Source organism: Rhipicephalus microplus, chromosome 3, assembly GCF_043290135.1.
Source record: "Rhipicephalus microplus isolate Deutch F79 chromosome 3, USDA_Rmic, whole genome shotgun sequence".
Lineage (NCBI taxonomy): Eukaryota > Metazoa > Arthropoda > Arachnida > Ixodida > Ixodidae > Rhipicephalus > Rhipicephalus microplus.
This window is the reverse complement of record NC_134702.1, coordinates 75653633-75675464: the sequence shown is the minus strand read 5'-3', so window position 1 is coordinate 75675464 and position 21832 is coordinate 75653633.

The following is a 21832-nucleotide window of genomic DNA, read 5'->3' as shown; positions in this document are numbered from 1 at the left end:
AAAAATTGACAACATCCTAGAGACACTTACTAAACTGGCCTTAACCAACGCCGAAAATGATTAGTGAGTTTTTGTGACAGAACGGTCATATTTGGTCAAAAATCGCCATTACTAGGAGACTACAGTGTTAGCAGTGACTTGCGACTTTTAATGGTTGAGTGCATTACGTGTCAATAGCTGCATGAACGCATAAAATATGTATATGGCGTAAAATTGTAGTGGTCACATTTTTGGTGTAATCTATATTGTGAGATTATTGATCAGTGAGAACGATAGTTACAGTTGAGTTGTGTTAAATAGCACGAATGAATACTCCAGGCCATGGAGTGAAAACACCAGCAAGCAGGTGCTTTCTCTGACAGAACTGCAGCAGTCGGAACCTCATTTGTGAGGTCAGAACTCTAGGAGTGATATCATTTAGAAACCCAATACGCTATTTATACTTAAGATGTGGTTTCCCATCAATAAACATGGAGATTTGGAGTGCTATATCTGTTGCCACTGGTATATTAACGAAAACCCATAGCTTTTTTAGGCACAATGCCCGCAACTAGGCCGTGTGTACTGTCTGCTTATGTGAAGTGTAGGAGAATGTAAAGGACATTGAATAGTTCTCCACGTGTATCACACAAAGTTGGATTGTCACAAGACAGCAGGTATGAATATGTACTGTTTATGCATCCTGTTCCATGTCCGAACGTGAATTCTGTACGACAAGTCCTATATCGGTGGCCAATTACGAAAATGCGCTTTCATACAATGAGTTTATTTGGTTCGGCACTACCATCATTTAAAAGCTGGGACTTATGACGGCGACTGTTTGTCTGGCGCGCCTATTTATCAGCCACCCTATGACAATCTCATTGAGGACACCTTCGTTGGGCCGATAAGTGCCTTCGGTATCACCACACAGCAGCCAAGAAATCCGGAATTCCTGCGCTCGGCAGAGTACTAGGAAGGCAAGGCCACCATTTTACCCAAGATGATTAGGTGAGGCATGGTGTCATTAGTTTTTAAAAAGAATGACGTCTTAGTAAGGAGGAAGTTCTCACCAGCCCGACCTAAGTAACTTGGCGTTGTACATTGAGCACAGCGAATAGAAGTTCTCGAGGCCTTTCACGACGTACCGACAGCTGGCCACCTTGATTTTTCTCGCACCTTCATTAGGATACGCCAAAAAGTAGGTAGATCCCACGTAGCATGGTTATCGACGTGATGCAAGGCATGTCGGGGGAAGATGACTGGTGTATTTTTATGATGCATTGACAGCAGCATATGTTTTATAAAGGTAGGTGTCGATAACTGCGTAACGATGTCATCAGCAACATTGATATAACCAACACCACAAACGGTGAGCTGATCCGTGGCGCTTGTGCTTGCGAAGATGGTAGCACTGGCTCGTACGTGTGCCCACATTTAGTGTGCCCTTTGTGTTCGACCAGTGCGTTAAGGGTCAAACTGCGAAGGTTGTTCGTTCGCGCACCTCCTGTTTGTGTTCTTTTCGTGCGTGCTGTTTTATGGCAGAGTGATGCATGTTTGGATCTGCTTGCCATTCACCTATGAATGACCCTTGATGTGTGGCTGAACAGTGAGTGATTATTTCTTTATTAGGATGGCTAGCTTTGCCACTAAATGTCCATCAGGTACAAATAAAAGAGGAGCTAAGGTTTTGAAATTGGGCGTAATAAATACGGCGATGAAAGCGGGTACCCACAGTAATATCTGCATTTTGTTAAATGTTCAGGAGTGTCGGCTTACTACAAGTGAGCGAAGCGATGGTGCTTGTTTGAAACGCTGCCGATGTGCCGTCAGTCAGAGCAGCGGTGAGAGAAACGGGACGTTCGTGGACCAATAACGTCGGCAAATGAATAGAATAGGCAGGAAAATAAAGTGTTTTTCATTTTGCTCTCATACGGTATGTACTCATGTAATGTTGCTGGACTTATCAAAGCCATTAAAGGTTGCGTTCCTCCAGAGAAAAACCATGCACTTGAATAAATATTCACGCATTATTCACAAACACTACAGTAAAATGAAACCAAACACGGAAACAATACCTATACAGTATACATACCACTTCGAATAAAGTAAAGTTTCTTTCATCAGTTTAACATCATATAGAGAAAGGTGTGGAGTTGAAGGAGAAAGTGAATTAAAAATTGTGCACGAACCAGAACTTCACTTGCGTGGAAACCAGCAGCATTGCTCTTGAAAAGATTCTTACAAGAGAGCAAACGTGAATTATTTAGAACGTTTGTAGTTTTCGGCTCAAAACGAAACTGTTAATCCATGAAGGGCAAGTACTAGTGTTCAGTAGATGAGCGCTTCTTCGTAGCACACACTGTTTCAGTGCATCGCTAGCAGAACTTGGCCAAAGCCGCCGATTTTGCGGCTGCTGAACTCTGAGACTCCCTCGCTATCAAAATCATTTTCTCGTGTTTGAGGGAAAGGTCGGGGATGATACACTTATAGTATCACCCCTAGAAAACGTAGTAAAAGTATATTAGAATGCCTCTTTTTTTTCAACGTGGGAAGCTTTTCATCCCATGTTTGTTTACCGGAACTCTAAATAAATTTATTCATCGGCGAGTTCTCATACATGTCCTAATATATACGAAGTAGGTGGAGCGTAAAGCAACGAAGACAAGATAAGAAACATCTACGACAGAGACTGGCGCTAACTTTCAACAACTGAATATAGGGCACCTTCATCCTGTAGTGGTGTCAAGCGCGAACGAAGTGCGGAGCTGGGCAGCCTTTTTTGACTCTTATGGGTTTTCTCCTTCTTTTCTCTATTTCTTTAGTTCTCTTTAAAGTTTTCTTCTCTTCAGCGCCGGTCCTGCCATATACTCGCATCTGCGCGCCGCACTTCGTTGCTAAATGCGCCCTTCAGTGCGTCCGGCGTCCCTACGGCACGAATAGAGGGAGACGCAGTGTTGTCTGGACAACGCATCGGCGCGAAACGCAGCATGCCGCATTTCGCACCGGTTGTCGTGAGGCCGCGCCAACTGACGCTGGTCGCGCCAGTCGCGCCTGGCATCAGACTATAGAGTGCTCGCGTTTTGCTAACGTAGCATCGCTGTGCCCAGCGTGCGCGCGCGTCAACGATACATTGGAGTATATTGGGCCCTTCAGGATACGCTTGCAGCCGTTTTCCAGCTTTAGATATACTAAACTTGGCGTTAAGTGACGTCAATGGATGACGAAAGTATATGAATGGTGTGAACATGATCATCCTGCGCGCGTGTTATGTAAGAATATGACAACATACCACGCTCATAGCATTATCGCTGTCGTTTCGCTAGCTCCAAATATACTAATTTTTTTCCCCTAATGATCGCTTTTAACTTTGCTAATAACCTACCGGGAAACGTTTAACTCATACAGTGCAAAGCCCTAATTGTAGACCTGTCGCCGCTCAGGTTTCATCAGGACAGGAGTAATAGTACCGGAACTATTTCGGGACCTAAATTAATCCTAATCACTAAAAAGATTAATTTGGTAACATCACCTCACAAACGAATTTAAATTTTGTCCGCTTAATATATCAATAAACAGCACCCTATAGGCTAATCGGAGGCCCAACTCCGTACTGTCTAGACCCTTATTAAGGAGGTGATCAACAGAAATCTCATTTCAATAAAACATTTTTATAAAAACAACCACAAACTTGACTGATACGCCGCTGAAACCTACATTTAGAACATAATAATCCAGGTGCGGCGATGGCATAGTGGTTAGAGCATCCGCCTCGCATGCAAGAGGTCCGTGGTTCAAATCCCGGTGCCGCGCAGTTCCCAACCGGAAAAAAATCCGCGTGTTGATGGAACTGCATTAAGAGGCCTGGGCTGCGGCCTCACCGGTAACCACCGCCGGGAACGCACTCCCTCACCAGAGAAGGATTGGCCACCCTGGTGCAGTATCTGGCCAATACCTCCCACATGCATACGTCAAATAACTCACGGCCTTCAGTTCCCAGCAGCTGCGAAGCAACTGACCATGACGGCGGTCAGATCTGCAACGCAGCAGAGGGTGCGAAGAATCTCTGGACTACAGGCCGCCTTTGGAACCTGAACTTGGCAACGTTTAACGCTAGAACCTTATCTAGTGAGGGAAGTCTAGCTGTACTATTCGAGGAGCTAGAGGGTGTTAAATGGGATATAATAGGGCTCAGTGAGGTTAGGAGGACAGATGAGGCCTATACGGTGCTACAGAATGGGCACGTCCTTTGCTAACGGGGCTTGGCAGACAGAAGAGAACTGGGAGTGGAGTTCCTAATTCACAGAAACATAGCTGGCCACATAGAGGAATACTATAGCATTAATGAAAGAGTAGTAGGTATTGTAATTAAACTGAATAAAATATACAAGATGAAGGTAGTACAGGCTTACGCGCCTACATCCAGCCATGATGACGCTTCAGTTGAAAGCTTCTATGAAGACGTGGAATCGGCAATGAGTAAGGTAAAAACACACTATACTATAGTGATGGGCGACATTAATGCATAAGTAGGAAAGAAGCAGGCTGGAGACCAGGCAGTAGGAGATTATGGCATCGGCACTAGAAACGCCAGAGGAGAGCTACTAGTAGAATTCGCAGAACGCAATAATTTGCGGATTTTGAATACTTTCTACCGAAAACGAGAAAACCGCAAGTGGACATGGAGGAGCCCTAATGGCGAAAATAGGAACGAAATAGGCTTTATAATGACTGCACACCCAGGAATCGTGCAGGATGTGGAAGTGGTTGGCAAGGTACGATGCAATGACCATAAAATGGTACGGTCTCTCATTCGCCTGGACATGAAGAAGGAACGACAGAAACTGATACGCAAGAAGCCAATCAATGAGCTCTCACTGAGAGGGAAAGTACAGAAATTCAGAGTGTCACTGCAGAACAGGTACTCGGCTCTTGGTGAGGAAACCGACCTTAGCGTAGATACAATGAATGATAATCTAACGAGTATCATTACGGCGTGTGCAGTGGAAGTTGGAGGCAGGGTAGTTAGACAGGACACTGGCAAGCTTTCCTAGGAAACGAAAAACCTAATTAAGAAGCGTCAAAGCATGAAAGTGTCAAGTACAACAGACAAAATAGAACTAGCAGAGCTTTCGAAGTTGATTAATAGACGTAAAGTATGCGATGTAAGAAGGCATAACATGGAGAGAATTGAACACGCTCTGAAAAATGGAGGAAGCGTCAAAGCAGTGAAGAGCAAACTTGGGATAGGCAAAAGTCGGATGTATGCACTAAGGGACAAAGAAGGCAAAATAACTACCAATATGGATAGGATAGCTGAAATAGCGGAGGAGTTTTGCAGAGATCTGTTTAGTAGCCGAGACAACCACGACCTTAATACTATAAGAACTAGCAGTAACCCAGATGACATCTTGTCAATACTAATAACACCAGGTTTTCAGCCTGTCACAATTTCCTTCTCCCTAAAGTGCGTAGCAATTATGGAAAACTAACTCTTAAATTTACAGGTGTATCCGTATGGAACAACATACCCCTTGAAATAAAGTTATGTCCCACATTCTATTCGTTTCGCAAAATGTTTAAAGAGTACCTAATCACAAAACGTGTTTTCTAAACTCTGCCGTCGTGCCTTACTCCTAATTTTAGTATTTCTTTTACTCACTATACCACTTGCTGTTGCACAGAACTTTTCTTGCCTTGTTATTATAAAATTTTAACCATTCTTTGTTTAATTCGTACAAAGTGTTTTTCACTGCTTGCTGCATTGTTATCGCAATTTACTTATTCTCTAACGGAAGTCCCCCCGACAGTTTTCTAACTTCGGGACCTCCTCTGTACTGTAGAATTTTATTCATGTAATGTATGCATTCCTGAAATAAAGTTTGATTGATTGATTGATTGATTGACACCCCATCAGTAATGTTAGAAGAAGTCAGAAAAGCTTTGGAGAGCATGCAAGAGGCGGAGCTGCTGGTGAGGATCAGCTAACATCAGATCTGCTGAAAGATGGAGGACAGATTGTGTTAGAAAAACTAGCCACCCTGTTTACGAGGTGTCTCCTGACGGGGAGGGTACCAGAGTCTTGGAAGAACGCTGACATCATCTTAATACATAAGAAAGGAGATGACAAGGACTTGAAGAACTACAGACCGATCAGCTTGCTCTCTGTAGTATACAAGCTATGTACAAAGGTAATTGCTAACAGAGTAAAAAAAAACATTAGAATTAAATCAACCAAAGGAACAAGCAGGATTTCGAACAGGCTACTCAACAATTGACCACATTCATACTATCAATCAGGTAATAGAGAAATTCTCAGAGTATAACCAACCACTATACATAGCCTTCATAGATTACGAGAAGGCGTTTGATTCAGTAGAAATATCAGCTGTCATGTAGACACTGCGGAATCAGGGCGTAGATGAAGTATATATAAACATTCTGGAAGAAATCTACAGGGGATCAACTGCTACCATAGTGCCTCATAAAGAAATCAACAGAATACCAATCAAGAAGGGTGTAAGGCAGGGGGACACAATCTCCCCAATGCTATTTACCGCGTGCTTACAGGAGGTTTTCAGAAGCCTAGAGTGGGAACAGTTAGGGATAAGAGTTAATGGAGAATACCCTAGTAACCGTCGCTTCGCCGATGACATTGCATTGCTGAGTAACTCAGGGGACGAATTGCAACTCATGATTACGGAGTTAGACAAGAAGAGCAGAAAGGTGGGTCTTAAAATTAATCTGCAGAAAACGAAAGTAATGTACAACAACCTCGGAAAGGAGCAGCGCTTCGTGATAGGTAATAGTGCACTTGAAGTTGTGAAAGACTATGTCTATTTAGGGCAGGTAATAACCACAGAGCCTAACCACGAGATTGAAGTAACTAGAAGAATAAGAATGGGGTGGAGTACATTCGGCAAGCACTCTCAAATTATGACAGGTAGATTGCCACTATCCCTCAAGAGGAAGGTATTTAACAGTTGTATCTTGCCGGTACTTAGCTACAGAGCAGAAACCTGGAGACTTAAAAGAGGGTTCAGCTTAAATTGAGGACGACGCAGCGAGCAACGGAAAAAAATGGTAGGTGTAACCTTAAGAGACAAGAAGAAAGCAGAATAAATTAGAAAACTAACGGGGGTTAAGGATATCATAGCTGAAATCAAGAAAAGGAAATGGACATGGGCCGGGCATGTAGCGCGTAGACAGGATAACCACTGGTCATTAGGGGAACTAACTGGATTCCCAGCGAAGGTAAGCGGTTTAGGAGGAGACAGAAGGTTAGGTGGGCAGATGAGATTAAGAAGTTTGCGGGTATAAATTGGCAGCAGCAAGCACAGGACCAGGTTAGCTGGCGGAACATGGGAGATGCCTTTGTCCTGCAGTGGACGTAGTCAGGCTGATGATGATGATGAACGTGAGTAGATGACGAAGATAAACGATACATCTAAACATGATAATCATTATACGGAAGTTATGTACGGCACCATTTACCTCCACTTCGTAACGTTGTGCTGATATTAAAATACATATCAACCTTTCTCATTCGTGCTTGGCATATCGTTGATTCCAATTGTACGTGGAATCTGCCATTTTCAAATTTGTATACTACAATTTCGCGCGCAACACAAATATGACATTGCAGCTTTGTTGCATTCAAATGATGCTAAATTCGTACCTCTTGTATTGATGCATACCCACAAAACTTCTGTAATCCTTAATCCTGATGGTGACTCCCGCACTACCGCACGAATCGACACATCACGCAATGGAGCAGAGAAAGCCACTGGGAAACAGTGGCTTCAAAACGGGTGATGAAGGCAGCACTGCAAATCTCACAAACACGACAAACAAGATAGACGGAGCGCATCACGAAGTGCGCAGTGACGAGGAATAGTAGGTGCGCATGCGTGCTTTTTTTTTTCATACCATTATATCGCTCCCACAAAGGCAGTTCGGAGACCACGAGGGCTGTTTAGATTTATTGGTGTCTTAATGATAATCATTCGTCTTTGTGAAGTTCTTTTTCCGGCTCAGAGACTTTGAGTTTGTAAAAATTCAGAAAAAGTGTTTTGCCAAATTGAAGAAACAAATTTGGCCGCTCTAAGCTCGGCCATTTCCGGATACTAGAGGGAAATGGTGTGGTTTGTTGGCTACGAGACATGTAGTACTAACGTGCAGCTTCCAGTGCATAGCGAGTACGAGCACAGCAAAAACCTGCCCTCCGACGCCGTCTCATTCATCGTATAAGTTAATTGTGTGCGAGTCGGCTTCGGGCAATGAACAACTTTATTGCCGGAACAAGAACGAGTATATATACACAACTAGTGCCGCCGCCAGGCATGCGCACTAAAGGTACAAACAGTGAAGTGGCGCTTATTGAGCCTTGCTACATCTTCCCTTTTTACGGGGCAGTTAACACCTGGTTAGCGCCTCTCAGGTAGAGGGTACCGACAGGGCTCGCATTGTTGCCTTGTGCTTCGCCGTAGTTCTGTAGGGGCCGTTGAGGACGCCCCGTTTGGAGGGACAAGGCTTGCTTCTGGCTGGTTTGATGCTGGTTGCGGTTCTAGCAAGCGGAGATGCTCTCTTGTGCGCCGAAGTTCCCGGCCGTCTTCTGTTTTAACAATGGCCGAGCGGGTTTCCCCGAACGGTCTGATGAAGACTGCAGGCGCCCAGGTCCGCTGGTTTGTACGTTCCTTGCCCTAGCCTTCATTTTTTCGACTCCCACATGCGCTGAGTGAAGAGTACTCATCATTTCTGATGTCTTCGATTGTGGCACGATTACCTTGTTACTCCGGAATACGAGGCCGTCCTGTTCGTGTATCTCGTCCCGGTACTCCCAGTACGTCCGAAGTGGCTCGGGGACGTCTTGCTTGTGAAGCGGCCATGCTGTACTTGCGTATTCGCGGAGCTTGCCCAGGGTTGAGTCCTCATTGGTGGCTTGAAGCAAGTCTTGCAGCGCGCGTGCAGAGGCTGAAATACATTGAAGAAGGTTGACCTGAAACTGCTCGTCTTCTGGCATGCATGCTTTGCTCGGAAACCTTGACAAAGCATCAGCTAGGAATAGTTCTTTGCCCGGTTTGTAAGTCACACGGATGGGGTAACGTTGTAGAGTAAGGCGCATGCGTTGTAACCGTAGTGGGCACTGATACAACGGCTTACTGAATATCGCTACTAAGGGACGGTGGTCACTTTCCACAGTCACTGCATGCTGTCCGAATATGTAGTCATGAAATTTAGTGCACCCATGTACAATAGCAAGTGTTTCCTTCTCTATCTGTGCGTATCTTGTCTGCGCTTCCGTAAGTGTCCGTGACGAAAACGCGACGGACTGCGCATCCTGCATTAGGACAGCGCCCACCCCCAGCTGGCTCGCATCCACCGATAAGGTCACCGGTTTACTGGAATCAAAATACCGGAGTACTGGCGCTTGTATCAGAGCCTCACGCAGTCTAAGAAAACTTTCTTGCTGCACCTCCGTCCAGACCCATGCAGTGTCTTTCCGCAGCAAAGTACGAAGTGGTGCTGTGACCTTAGACATGTTTGGAATAAAACGCTGTACAAAGTTCATTGTGCCCAAAAAGACTTGTAGCTCCTTACAGTTCTTTAGTGTCGGCATTTCCAAAATGTCCTGTACACGTTGTGGGTCCACACGCAAGCCTTCGGCAGTGAGCACGTGCCCAAGGTAGCGAACCTCTGTCTGCAAAAGGAAACACTTCTTTAGGTTTAGTCGAAGATTCTGTTCGTGGCAGCGTGCTAGAAGGAGCTGCAAATTGTAGTCATGTTCTTGCTTTGTTTTGCCCCAGACTAGAATGTCATCCATTACTACCGCTTCATTTGCGAGACCTTCTAGGACACGATGCATCGCTGCTTGGAATATTTCTGGTGCTGAGGCAATACCGAAGGGCATGCGGAGAAAGCGGTAGCGTCCGTACGGTGTACTCATTGTGCAAAGTTTGGAGCTATAGTCATTCAGCTTTATCTGCCAAAACCATGAAGCTGCGTCTAATGTCGAAAAAAATTTGGCTCCAGCAAGCTTTGGCACAACCTCTTCCAGTGTAGGCATAGGATAGTTTTCCCGCAAAAGTGCTTTGTTGAGCTCGACGGGATCTAGGCAGATGCGTACGTTATCTTTCTTAACGACGGTGACCATGTGACTTGACCATTCCGTTGGACCCCTTACCTTAGTTATCACGCCTTGTTCTTCCATACGCTTGAGCTCTTCCTTGACTCTTTCCTGAAGGGCCACGGGAACTCGCCTGGCTGGCACGACAATTCCAATGGCTCCGGGCTTTAACTTCATTGCGTACTCTTCGCCTTTCAGCTGTCCCAGTCCACTGAAGACTTCTGCGAAAGGTTGAGCCGCTGGGTACAACTGTTGGACGTGAACATTTTGCACGCGGCAAATAAATCCTAGGCGTTCCGCCACTAATCCACTTAGAGTCACAGACACATTTTGTTCGACCACAAAAAAAGTTTCTTCGTGCTCTTTGCTGTTAGCACGTAGGCGCAGCCGAATTTTTTCTGTCGCTGGGGTCTTATGGCCGAAGAAGGCGGTCAGGGTCGCGTGGCAGGTTGGCAGGGGCCCATTGCTAAGCTTTTTTGAGTCTTTGCTTGAAATTACGCAGCAGTTAGCACCTGTGTCTAGCTTGCACGTGAATTGGCAGCCTTCGATGTCAACTGCTGCAGTCCAGTTATCTCCCGCTGCGACTGCGCATACGGTCAAAGCTTCCAAGAAAAAATTTTCTTCATCCATTTGTAGTTCGTGCAGCTCTTTTTTCACGCCTCTGTTTTGTCGCCGCACCGACGATATACATGCTTGAGCGAAATGATTACGCCCCCCGCAATTTTTGCAGGTTTTTCCTGTAGCCGGGCACCTTGCGTTACCGTGCGCGCTATAACCGCACCGACTACAGTGATGCTTTTGGGTGCTGACGGCCTGAATAACTGCGGCGCTTGCTGCTTCTGTGCCTTCATTAATTTCTTTAAACTGCTCCTTACCAATTTCTTGGGCGCGACACATTTCGACGGTCCTGCTGTACGACGGATTCTCGGCGATAAGCTTTTCTTGCAAGCGTTTATCTCTCAATCCCAGAATAATCCGGCTGCGAAGCAAACGGTCTTCTAGGTCCCCGAACTCGCAGTTCTTCGCTAAAAGCCGGAGATCGGTTAGCCAGTCATTGAAACACTCCCCTGGCCTTTGGTTCCTTGATCCGAAGCGGAATTCATTAAACGTCAGGTTAGTCACTGGCTTGTAGAATTCCTCAAACTTTTCGAGCAACGTCTCGACGTTGTTTTTGTCTGCATCATCTTTGAATTTGAAGGTGTTGTAAGCCTTCCTACCTTCTTCGCCGACTGTTACGAGTAACGTTGCTGCTTGTACTTCTTTAGGCTGCTTTCTCAACTGGGTAGCGGTGGAGAACAAAGTGAACTCACTTTTCCATGTCTTCCATGCAAGCCATGCGTCTGTCGACGGGTCCAGTGGCTTGGGTGGGGGAAGCAGGGTTGACGGACCCGACATAGTGACGGAAAACCGCTGCCACCATGTGTGCGAGTCGGCTTCAGGCAATGAACAACTTTATTGCCGGAACAAGAACGAGTATATATCCAAAACTAGTGCCGCCGCCAGGCATGCGCACTAAAGGTACAAACAGCGACGTGGCGCTTATTGAGCCTTGCAACATTAATCACTGCGTAAAATGCCGAAGTAGGAGGCATATTTTTTCCCCGTGTCTATTATACTGATGACGAATATCGCACATGTGATGCATATTGTGATCGCCAGCGGTCGTTTATCCCATAGCCATGCTCCTCGAAACGGCCTAGTGGTGCTAGGTGTCTTGACAATACCTGCATGGCACGGTGCCGCTCTTCTTTGCCGGCTTACTTCATTATGTGCCGCTAATTTGTTTGTCTGTGCCCGCTCAGTGCAAATGTGTTGAGGAGAGGTTCTTCATGGGCATTCAGGTGCTTTAGCCCTGCGAACTCGGGTCCGGCCAACACGACTGAGTGCCAGCTAATTATTCGATAATTAGACTGGGAGATCAGGTGGGTTCGTACTAACAGATTGGTATGACTCGTGGGAGCCTACAGCCCGCCTCAAGTTCAACCATACATGACTGCACAATGTTTCATGTATCCGCTGATCTAAAGGTTGTGTCTTCGATTTCGGGATTTCGGTAAAAGTGAAATAGTGGACGCTCAGCGGACAAGGCCGCGCGACTGAATACAGAGTCATGAATTCTTTCTTTTCCTCTTAACTAAGCAGCGCCGTAGTCGCCCCAGTGCTGCAACCAGTTGTTTGGACGGAGTGTAGTACATGAATGAGATAGCGGGGGCATTGTGTGAACTGATTGGTGGCAAGAAGAGAGTACTCACACTTGAACCAGAAAATATAAAAAGGGTCAAGCTGTATAAAAGGATCGGTGCTGATTACAATGAGACAATAAATTTGAAGCTTAATACGTTACTATCAAGAACAGACTATGGCATATTGCCTAATTGGTAAGTTGTTGGCGCAATGCGTTGTATCTACAACGCATTGCGCCAACAATGATGAAGGCTCGTTCACACTCCGGGTCAATTGCGAGTGTATTTCGGCTAAATACTACAAGAAATATACAGCTCCTCTTCGACACTAAACTCGTGATACACTTGTTGTAATAGGTATTGCGCGCATAGCTTTAAACTGATTTTATACACATTTTATGACCTGTTATAAATTAACCATTATTGATTGATTCATACGTGGCGTCTAACGTCTCAAAACTAGGATATGATTATAACAGACCCTGTAGTGAAGGGATCCGGAAATGTGGACCATCTGGGGTTGTTTAACGTGCACCGAAATCTCAGCACATGGGCCAACAGCATTCTCGCCCCGATCGAAAATGCACCCACCTTAGCCGGAATTGGATCCTGTGACAGGCGGATCAGCAGCCGAGTTCCTTAGCCACTGGGTCACCACGGCGGGGCCAATTAATTATTATTAACCATTATAATTATATATTAGGAACATAAAGTTGCAATATAGTGTCGCCCTCAAAATATCAGAAGTCTGCATGCAAATTATTTAAACTCCGTTGGCCTCAGTGAAACAGTGGCTACGGTGCTTCACTACTGACGCAAAGGTCGCGGGTTCAATCCTGGCCGAGGCAGTCGCATTTCGACAAAGGCCAAAGGGTAAGGACCGTGTCTGTGTGATTTCAGTGCATATTAGAGAACACTAGATGGTCCAACTTTACGAAGCCGTCCCCTACGGCGTCTCCCGTAATCATATAATGTTTCGGTGCGCAAAGCCACAGAATAATAATAATAATAATAATAATAATAATAATATTAATATTAATTTTAATACTTTATTGTACACATCCATAAGCAATAGAAAGAAACGGGCCAGTCTAAGTCCTCAGGACTTGTGCGACTGGGCCCGGCAGAGACAGCGATGTAGATACAAGTCAACAAAACTATTGTTGTTTTCTTACCAACGAACATACAAACGATTAACACCATTACTTTTTTACAGGCAGTAAATAAAAAAAGAGGAACAAAGGAGGCACACAGAGCATACAAGGCATACAAACAGACCATGTGATTTTACAGGTCAGCGAGTAATCTCTTTCGTTGCCTTTTTGAACTCGCTGAAAAAAAATTCGTCAGGTAATGGATTGAAAATGTTTGGAATATATACACTTCTGCATGCTTCTCCACATCTGGAAGAGAACCGGGGTACTATTAAACGCTTTTTTTCTCTCAGGGGTCGACGCGTTACATATGGCATTTTAAAGTCATCACACCAGTTGTATCTTAGAACAACTGTCCTAATAAACAAATTCTGGAATACACAAAAGCCCACACACAGAAAAATACTAATGATATGAATGTTATATTATTATTATTGTTATTATTATTATTATTATTATTATTATTATTATTATTATTATTATTATTATTTAAACTGTAAAAACTGTCAAGTATAAATTTCTGATATCTAAAAAAGGCGCAGGGGCGTTCCCACAAGGAAAGTGAATAATATTCTATTTTTTAACGTATTAAAATGTCAAGATTTTGCAGTAAAATCACTGCTCCCACGTTATCAATAAAAACAATAGTAAGCGTTGGGGATTTGTGTCCTAAAATCGTGACTTAAGGAAAATAAGTGATCACAGTGTTCTTGTGCAACTTTGGTCTTCACTTCGTAGTACGTGAAAAATATAGGAAAGCCATTCGACCACATGATAAGGACAATTATGTAGCAATCAACAGCCAGCTAAACCAACTTTTCCCGGTAAGGGAGATGAAACTTAGTAATCATTGAGTGCAAGAAAACGCGTCACTCTGCAAAAGCGAATTGAAAGAAGTAAGGGATAAGTATTATCTTGTATGCATTTTCCATGCTAAGAAAAACAAACTCCGGTTCAAGAAATCACTGTAGCAACTAGAAAATATGAAAAAGATATATTTTCATACTGCTGAACAGTGCGATAACCCGTTTCTGGGTGATAATTACTACTCAGTGGAAACAGAATACGTCAAAGCATTACGGAGGGCTAAGTAAAAGTTTTTTCAGGATGACCTTCCTTGTATGCTATATAACTCGAAATCCAAAACAATTTTGACATGTAATTAACACAAAACACAAACATGCCATAACACTTTTCTAATGACAAAATGTTGTTATATGTAATGAACAATGCAGACGTATTTAACACTGCCTTCGCAAGTGTAATTGCTGATTATCCTGCCATGCTTCTAATTGCACTAAGATCTAAGTGTATTATAGGTGAACTAGCATTGTCTGAGGTCATTTTTTACACTGATGGCTTAGTATTTGGAATAGACCATCTAAAATTTACATTTTTGGCTGGTTTTTACAAAATCAATTTCAAGTTTATTTATATACCAAGAACACTTCGGCTGCTCTCTTGTGTCTCTTGTTTTTCCAGTCCCTTTCTACAAGGGACTTATCCGATAACTGGAAAGTGGGAAAGGTCGTTCCCATTGATAAGCTTGGCAGTATAAGCAGTCACCGTGAAAATATCACCCAATTTAATTAACAACTATACCATGTAATATGATCAAACTTTTAACTTCTACAAAAATCATATAATCTTCCTTGACTTAAATGCTTTTTCTAATGCTTCCCAGCATGGCTTCGACAAAAGTCTCTCCTTCGAAACTCAGCTATAGCTAAATCATTGATGATTCACACATAAACTCAGACTGTATCTAAAACACTGATGTCATCTTTTTAGATTTCGCGAAAGTGTTTGATAAATAGTTGCAAAATTTTCTTGCTTTTAAACTTTCAAACTTAAACATTAACCCTTGTGTTCTTAATTGAATTGCAGCCTTTATGAGGAAGCAATTACAGTCAGTTTTTGTTTATGAGTGTGTGTTAACCCTCTTCTAGTAACGTCTACTGTTCTCCAGGGTCCGGTTTGAGGCCGTCTGCTGTGACTTACCTTTCCACAATTCATGCCACAATCACATGTTCGCTGATGATTGCGTCATTTATCGTACCATTACTAATCTATCTCAGCAAGCACTTCAACATGATCTTGCTCTACTCTAGCATGGTGTGACCAGTGGATTATGACACGTAACCCTACTAATTGGAAATCTGTTTTTTTTTTACCATTCATCAAACCGTTTAACGATTGCTTACACAGTCAGTAAAGTACACTTCGACAGCATCGAATCTTATAAGTGCCTAGGTCCTATGGTCTTATGATCTAACGTAGTGTGTGAATGTCTTTAACATAGTAGCGGGAGCGAACAAATCACTCAGATTTTAAAACGTCATATATGTCATGCAAACTTCTGGACTACTATTATATATTCAGAGCAATGTTTGAACATGCCACTGCCGTTTGAAGTCTGGCTCACGCTTAATATATGGCTAATTAATCCCCTTGAAAACTGCGACATACGGTTCATTCATTCAATCTACTCGTATCATGTCAGTGTGTAATCTTTGAAAAAAGAATCATATCTTTTAACTCTTGCGCTTCGTCATCCCATTGCCGCTCTAGCTCTAGGACAGAAATTCCATTAAAGCTCACGTGACCATCTATACTTTATCTCGCCGACAGAGCGCATATGTTATCGCACCGATGATGCTTCGCAAGTCACTCGTTGATGCATCCACACCAAGACATTTTATTGCGATAGTAACTATATGTACAATCTGAATCGATTTTGCCGCCTGCGTCGGCTTTGCCGTCGGCGTCACCATCACAAGCCCTAAATAGGTATACGCATCCATGTATATACGAAAACACAAGAAAGAGCAATAATCCAGAAAAAGACTCCGGCACGCAGAATCGAACGTAGGACCTGAATCGTGAGTGTAAGGCTTTAGCAGCTGAGCCCCAAAGAGCGACTCCTTGAACATTAAAACGGCAAACTATTTATATCTACCACTTACTGCTGGTGACGGGCATCTCTGGAGGAACTATCGTATTTTCAGCATTACCAGCAAGATAGCGCAATGAACGCGCGTCGGTTAGCGTTGTCACATCTTCACGGCGTGGCGGCGATTGCTTTTATCTAACCTGCGCACCTTGCCCTGCGGTCTCTTGATTTTTCCTTACCTAGCCCCATTTATTCCCACTACCAAATACCATGTGCCGAACTGTGAGAGGGATAGCGGGTATGGGTCACTTGAAAAAAGCGGGTAGGGATAACGGCGCACTAATGTATGCACTTATCTCGTGGAGGGGAAAACCAGACGCCTTGGCTGGCTTTCGGCTATCACCGGAAAAATTCTGTTGTCTTTACCAGACGCACAAAGGCCACGGCAATCGTTGTACAGTCTTTGTTTGCAAAAAGGGCGCGCTTTTTCGACACAGTAAAGTAACAACTGAGACGCTTGTTCACGTTCATCTCTACCAATGAGTACGTTTCGTGCGCAATATGTGCGCGAGAAATGTGAGGCATGTTTCGATCTTTTTGCCATTCTGCGCTTGATCTTCCATTTTGTTGCTATTACATTTTCTGCCTTCTTCTTTTCGCTGCCGTTATCAGAATAGAACGACCTTTGTCACAGCCGATGTCACAGCATTGCCGCCTTTGCCTGCTTGATTTTATTCTTGCGAAGTGTAACAAATTACATGGCTTGCATATTATATATTTTGTATCATTTTTCTATATCCACCCCTCATGTAACACTTCATGAAGTTGTTTATCAAGTAAATAAATGAAACTATACGGCAAATTATAAGGGGCACCAGCCACAGTTAAAGGCTCCAAAACGTTCAAGCACCTGGCATCTTTACCATTCACCCAGGATAAGTAAAGTCGCCTGGATCATTATCGTCTTCACCGAAAATCTGCCCACTGAGTTCAGTATTCCATCGCGCATCCTTCACGTCACCAGTGTAGAACCATAACCACTGGATCATCATGGCGAGGACGTTATCAATTACGTTTGGTTTGTACAGGGAATTTAGCAACATAGCGAAGGATATAAGCCGAAAAACTTTCATGAACAGTGACAACTCTAGTTATACTTTGGAGGGAGTCATTACGTAGAAGAATAAAGAAGAACTATGACATACGTTACGGGAAGGGGTATGACAATCTTCTGCAAAACGCCTTCACTGTGAGGAACACTTGCTTAAAAGGTTGGATGATTGTACTAAAAGAAGAAGTCACGTTAACGTCCTTGACAATTGGCCTCGTTTGGCTGTTTAACTGTTATGTTACGCGTTGGTGCTGCGTTTTGGTAGTTTTTAGTTTTTTAGAGACTGCACTGATAGCGTAAAATCATAAAATTGAATACATACGCAAACAGTCGAATGTAAGTTGAACAATGTGCACTTGTTGCTGGGTCACCCAAACAAAAGTTGCGTACGCCTATCATGGCAGAGAAATTTAACAATTTTTACGAAACTGATGTTCTGGAGTATTTTTCAACAAGAACAAACTTTATGGCGTGTGAGTTATGCGTTTTGGCAAGGTCGGCAAAGTTCTATGTAAAAACGCTTGATTTTGGTAAGAGCGCAGCAATGATACAATTGTCGACCAACTGCGACGCAGTATCACCTGAATGGAATCAAATAACAGTGGTGGTATCGCAAAAAGACCATGAGAATGAAAGGATGGCAGTATGAAATCGATGCTTTGTCTCAAAACGACTAAGCATTATTGCTGAATAGGACAACGAGGTCTATTGTGAAAATTTTCTATCGGCACAAGTGGTGTAGCCACTTGCCTTGCTATTTTATGAAAGACTTGAACAAGTACCTAAGAGCAGAATATTCCAGCAAATAAGTTAGGATCTTTCTGATAGCCTAATGTTCAGTAGCCTTGAGTTGTAGCTAGGCCTTATTGTAGACATACCGTATTGTGAATGAAAACAGCAGTCTTGCCAGAATTCCTTGTTCGATGCATTTTCCTAAAATTTGCAGGATATATATATATATATATATATATATATGTATATATATGTATATGTATATATATGTATGTATATATATATATATATATATATACATATATATATATATATATATATATATATATATATATATATATATATATATATATATATATATATATATATATATATATATATAAGTCAAGTAGATCCTCCAAGAGAACGGTAACAACGGAAGTGTTTAATTCGACAGTTTCGGCCAGAGTCTGGCCTTCATCAGGAGTCATGGTACATTCTGTTTGCGCTCACATTTATAGTATTTTGGGTAAAAAATGAGAGGGAAGGAACGAAAAAAAAAAAAAAAAAAAAAAAAAACAGAAAGAAAGAAAGAGTTTGAAAAACGAGAGAGGAAAGGATATCCAGAAAGTTCCAGGTTCCACTGTGCTTCGCGAGTGGCGTCGTCAGTGTGTATTTTCTTAGTATTGCGTTCAGTGCAGTTTGGTGGCGGTCCCTTTATTGTAGACGGGGCCTGGCTAAGGTAAGGGCTTGCGTGTCGCGAAAAATGCTTTTTTTATTATTATTTTTTATTTTTTATTTTTTAAAGACCGTCACTAATTCGGCGTCGGGGACAGCGTTCCGAGGCTCCAGGAAGTCGGCGCGGGAGAAAATGTTTCTTAAGGCGCTGTCTGTCGTTTTGAATGCTATTTTGCTCTGCGAATCCGCGTTTGGGGGTTTTAATTGTGTATGGGGTGGCCCTTCTATATGTCGGGCTTTGTTGTCGAAATGCGGGAAGGGTTTCCAAACTGCGAGAAAGGACGTTTGAAGTGATTGCTATTTTGTACTGGGAAACCGCGTTCGGGGCGTTTAGTTGTGTATGTGGATGTCGGGCTTTGTTGCCAAAATCGGGGAAGGGTTGCCAAAAGGCGAGAAGGGGCGTTTGAAGTGATTGCATTTTGTTCTGGGAATCCACGTTCGGGGCTTTTAGTTGTGCATGCGGTGACCCTTCGACAAGTCGGGCTTACAACTATTGTTCGGTTATTCAGAGAAATAGAAATAGACGACAGTGGTTCACTGAAACACGCAAAGATATTTGTAGTTGTCCAGTCCTCGTCGCCGCCACAGTGCCGCGAAATCTTGAACTGTTATGATTACAATTATAAACTTACATATACACACATACACCCCCATACATATGCGCATATGCATAAGTACATATACACATATAAATGCATATGTATATATTATAGTGCTTTGATTGCTGCAAGTGTACCCGGACTTTCATTTATGCCTTTTTCGAGGGTGTTAAATCGGTGTATGAGGTATGATTCACGTTGTTCACGTTCCCGGTTTGATTTAAATCCTGTTTCTAAAAGTGTGACTGACAATTTGTCGAAGGAGTGGCCGGGAAGGTTAAGGTGTTTTGATAGAGGTAGATTCGGCGCTGATTTCGCGTGGGCTCTGTGATTATTGAAACGAATCCTAAAGGGTGTTTCCGTTTGTCCGATGTATTGCATGCCGCACACGTTGCATTCAAGTAGATATACCACATTAGGGGAATCGCATGTTAGATTTCCTCGTATGTTAATTGAAAAGTTGGATTGTGTGCTGCTTGCCTTGCTTGTATCTCGCATCGCTTTGCATACAAAACATCGAGGCTTCAGACAAGGTCGGCATGAACTGTCGGAAGTTGAAGTATTGATTTGGGAGTTTACAAGTGTGTCTTTGAGGTTGCGTGTTCGTCGGTAAACGACGCCAGGAGCCGATGGGAATGCACGTTTTAGACGTTCACTTTGTTCCAGTATGTTGTAATGTCGTTTAAGGATTTTGTTAACGTTGGGGAAATTCGTGCTGTATGTTAAACATAGGTGTGTCTGTTGCAGGTTGTGTTGTGGTGGCCGCTTCATCAGAAGGTCATCACGCTGAAGTTTTCTAGCTTTTTGAATAGCGTCATCAATTACATGTGGAGGATATTTCTGTTTTTCGAGCACGAGTTTAAGCTTTTGTGAGCTCGCGTGGAAGTCAGTGTCTTTTGAGCAAATTCGCTTAAAACGGTGGGCCTGGCCGTATGGAATGCTGTTTTTACAATGGCGTGGATGATCACTTTGGTAATGGAGGTACTGTTGTCGATCTGTTGGTTTGCGGTAGAGGGTTGTGGAAAGTTTATCATCTTCTATTATTATGGTAACGTCAAGGAAATTTACGGTTACTTGTGAGTAGGTGTGTGTGAAGTGTATGTTTGGATGCACAGTATTGTAAGTATCGATAAAGTTTAGCAGTTCATCCTCGCTGTGAGTCCAAATAAGAAAAATATCGTCAATGTACCGCCTGTATAGGAGTGGTTTCAAGGGAGTTTGGGACAAAAATTCGGTTTCTAGTTCTCCCATAAAAATGTTAGCATAGTTTGGTGCGAGTTTGGTACCCATGGCGGTGCCGCTGATTTGTCGAAAGTACTCTTGGTTGAACTCGAATGAGTTCAGTTCTAATACAAGTCTTGTGAGGCTTGCGATGGCAGAGAAATCTGGGGTGTCAGGTTGTCTATGGTTTGTGTATGTGTTTTTTAATGCCGCTATGCCATCATCGTGGGGAATATTTGTATAAAGTGAAGACACATCAAGGGTAACTAAGTATGAGTGTTTCGGAATGCGCAGGTCTGCAATATCTCGAAGAAAATGTGAGGTGTCTTTTACGTACGACCCGAGAGTGCACGGAATGTGGCCTATTAATTTGTCTACGTACCCTGATATGGGCTCGGTTACTGTGCCTATACCTGAAATGATTGGTCGGCCTGGATTACCGGGTTTATGAATTTTTGGGAGTATGTAGAAGCGCCCTGGACGAGGGTGTACTGGCCGCATTAATTTGTGCTCACTGCGTGTTATTCTTCCCTCGTCCAACAGCTTCTTCAGTTCTGTTGCTACAATACGCGTGTATTTCTCTGTCGGGTCCCCTGGGAGGCGTTCGTAGAATTTTAAGTCGTTTAGTTGACGGTATGCTTCTTGTAGGTAGTCGGTTGTATTTAGGACTACAATTGCCCCTCCTTTGTCAGCGGGCTTTATTATTATATCAGTCCTAGATGTTAGGTTTTGCATACTCTTTTTCTCGGATTTTGTCATGTTTTCCCGCTTTCCCTTCTGTCTGTGATACTCCTGTAATATATCTTTCTGGACCGCGTTAATATATAAGTCCAGACACTTGTCTCGATGACTATTTGGTGTCCAATCGCTTGTTTGGTGGCGGGGAGTCTTTGGAATGTTAGACGGCTTGTCCAAGAAATATTCGTGCAGCCTCAATTTTCTAGCGAAGTTGTCGAGGTCTCGGAGTAAGTGAAACTCATCGAAAGATTTTCTAGTTGGGCAGAAGTTTAGTCCTTTAGATAATAGTTTTACTTCATCAGTTGACAAACTCGTGTCTGATAGGTTTATAATCGCAGCGTCGTAGTGAGTGTTGATAGGTGTTTTCTTGTTTGTGCCG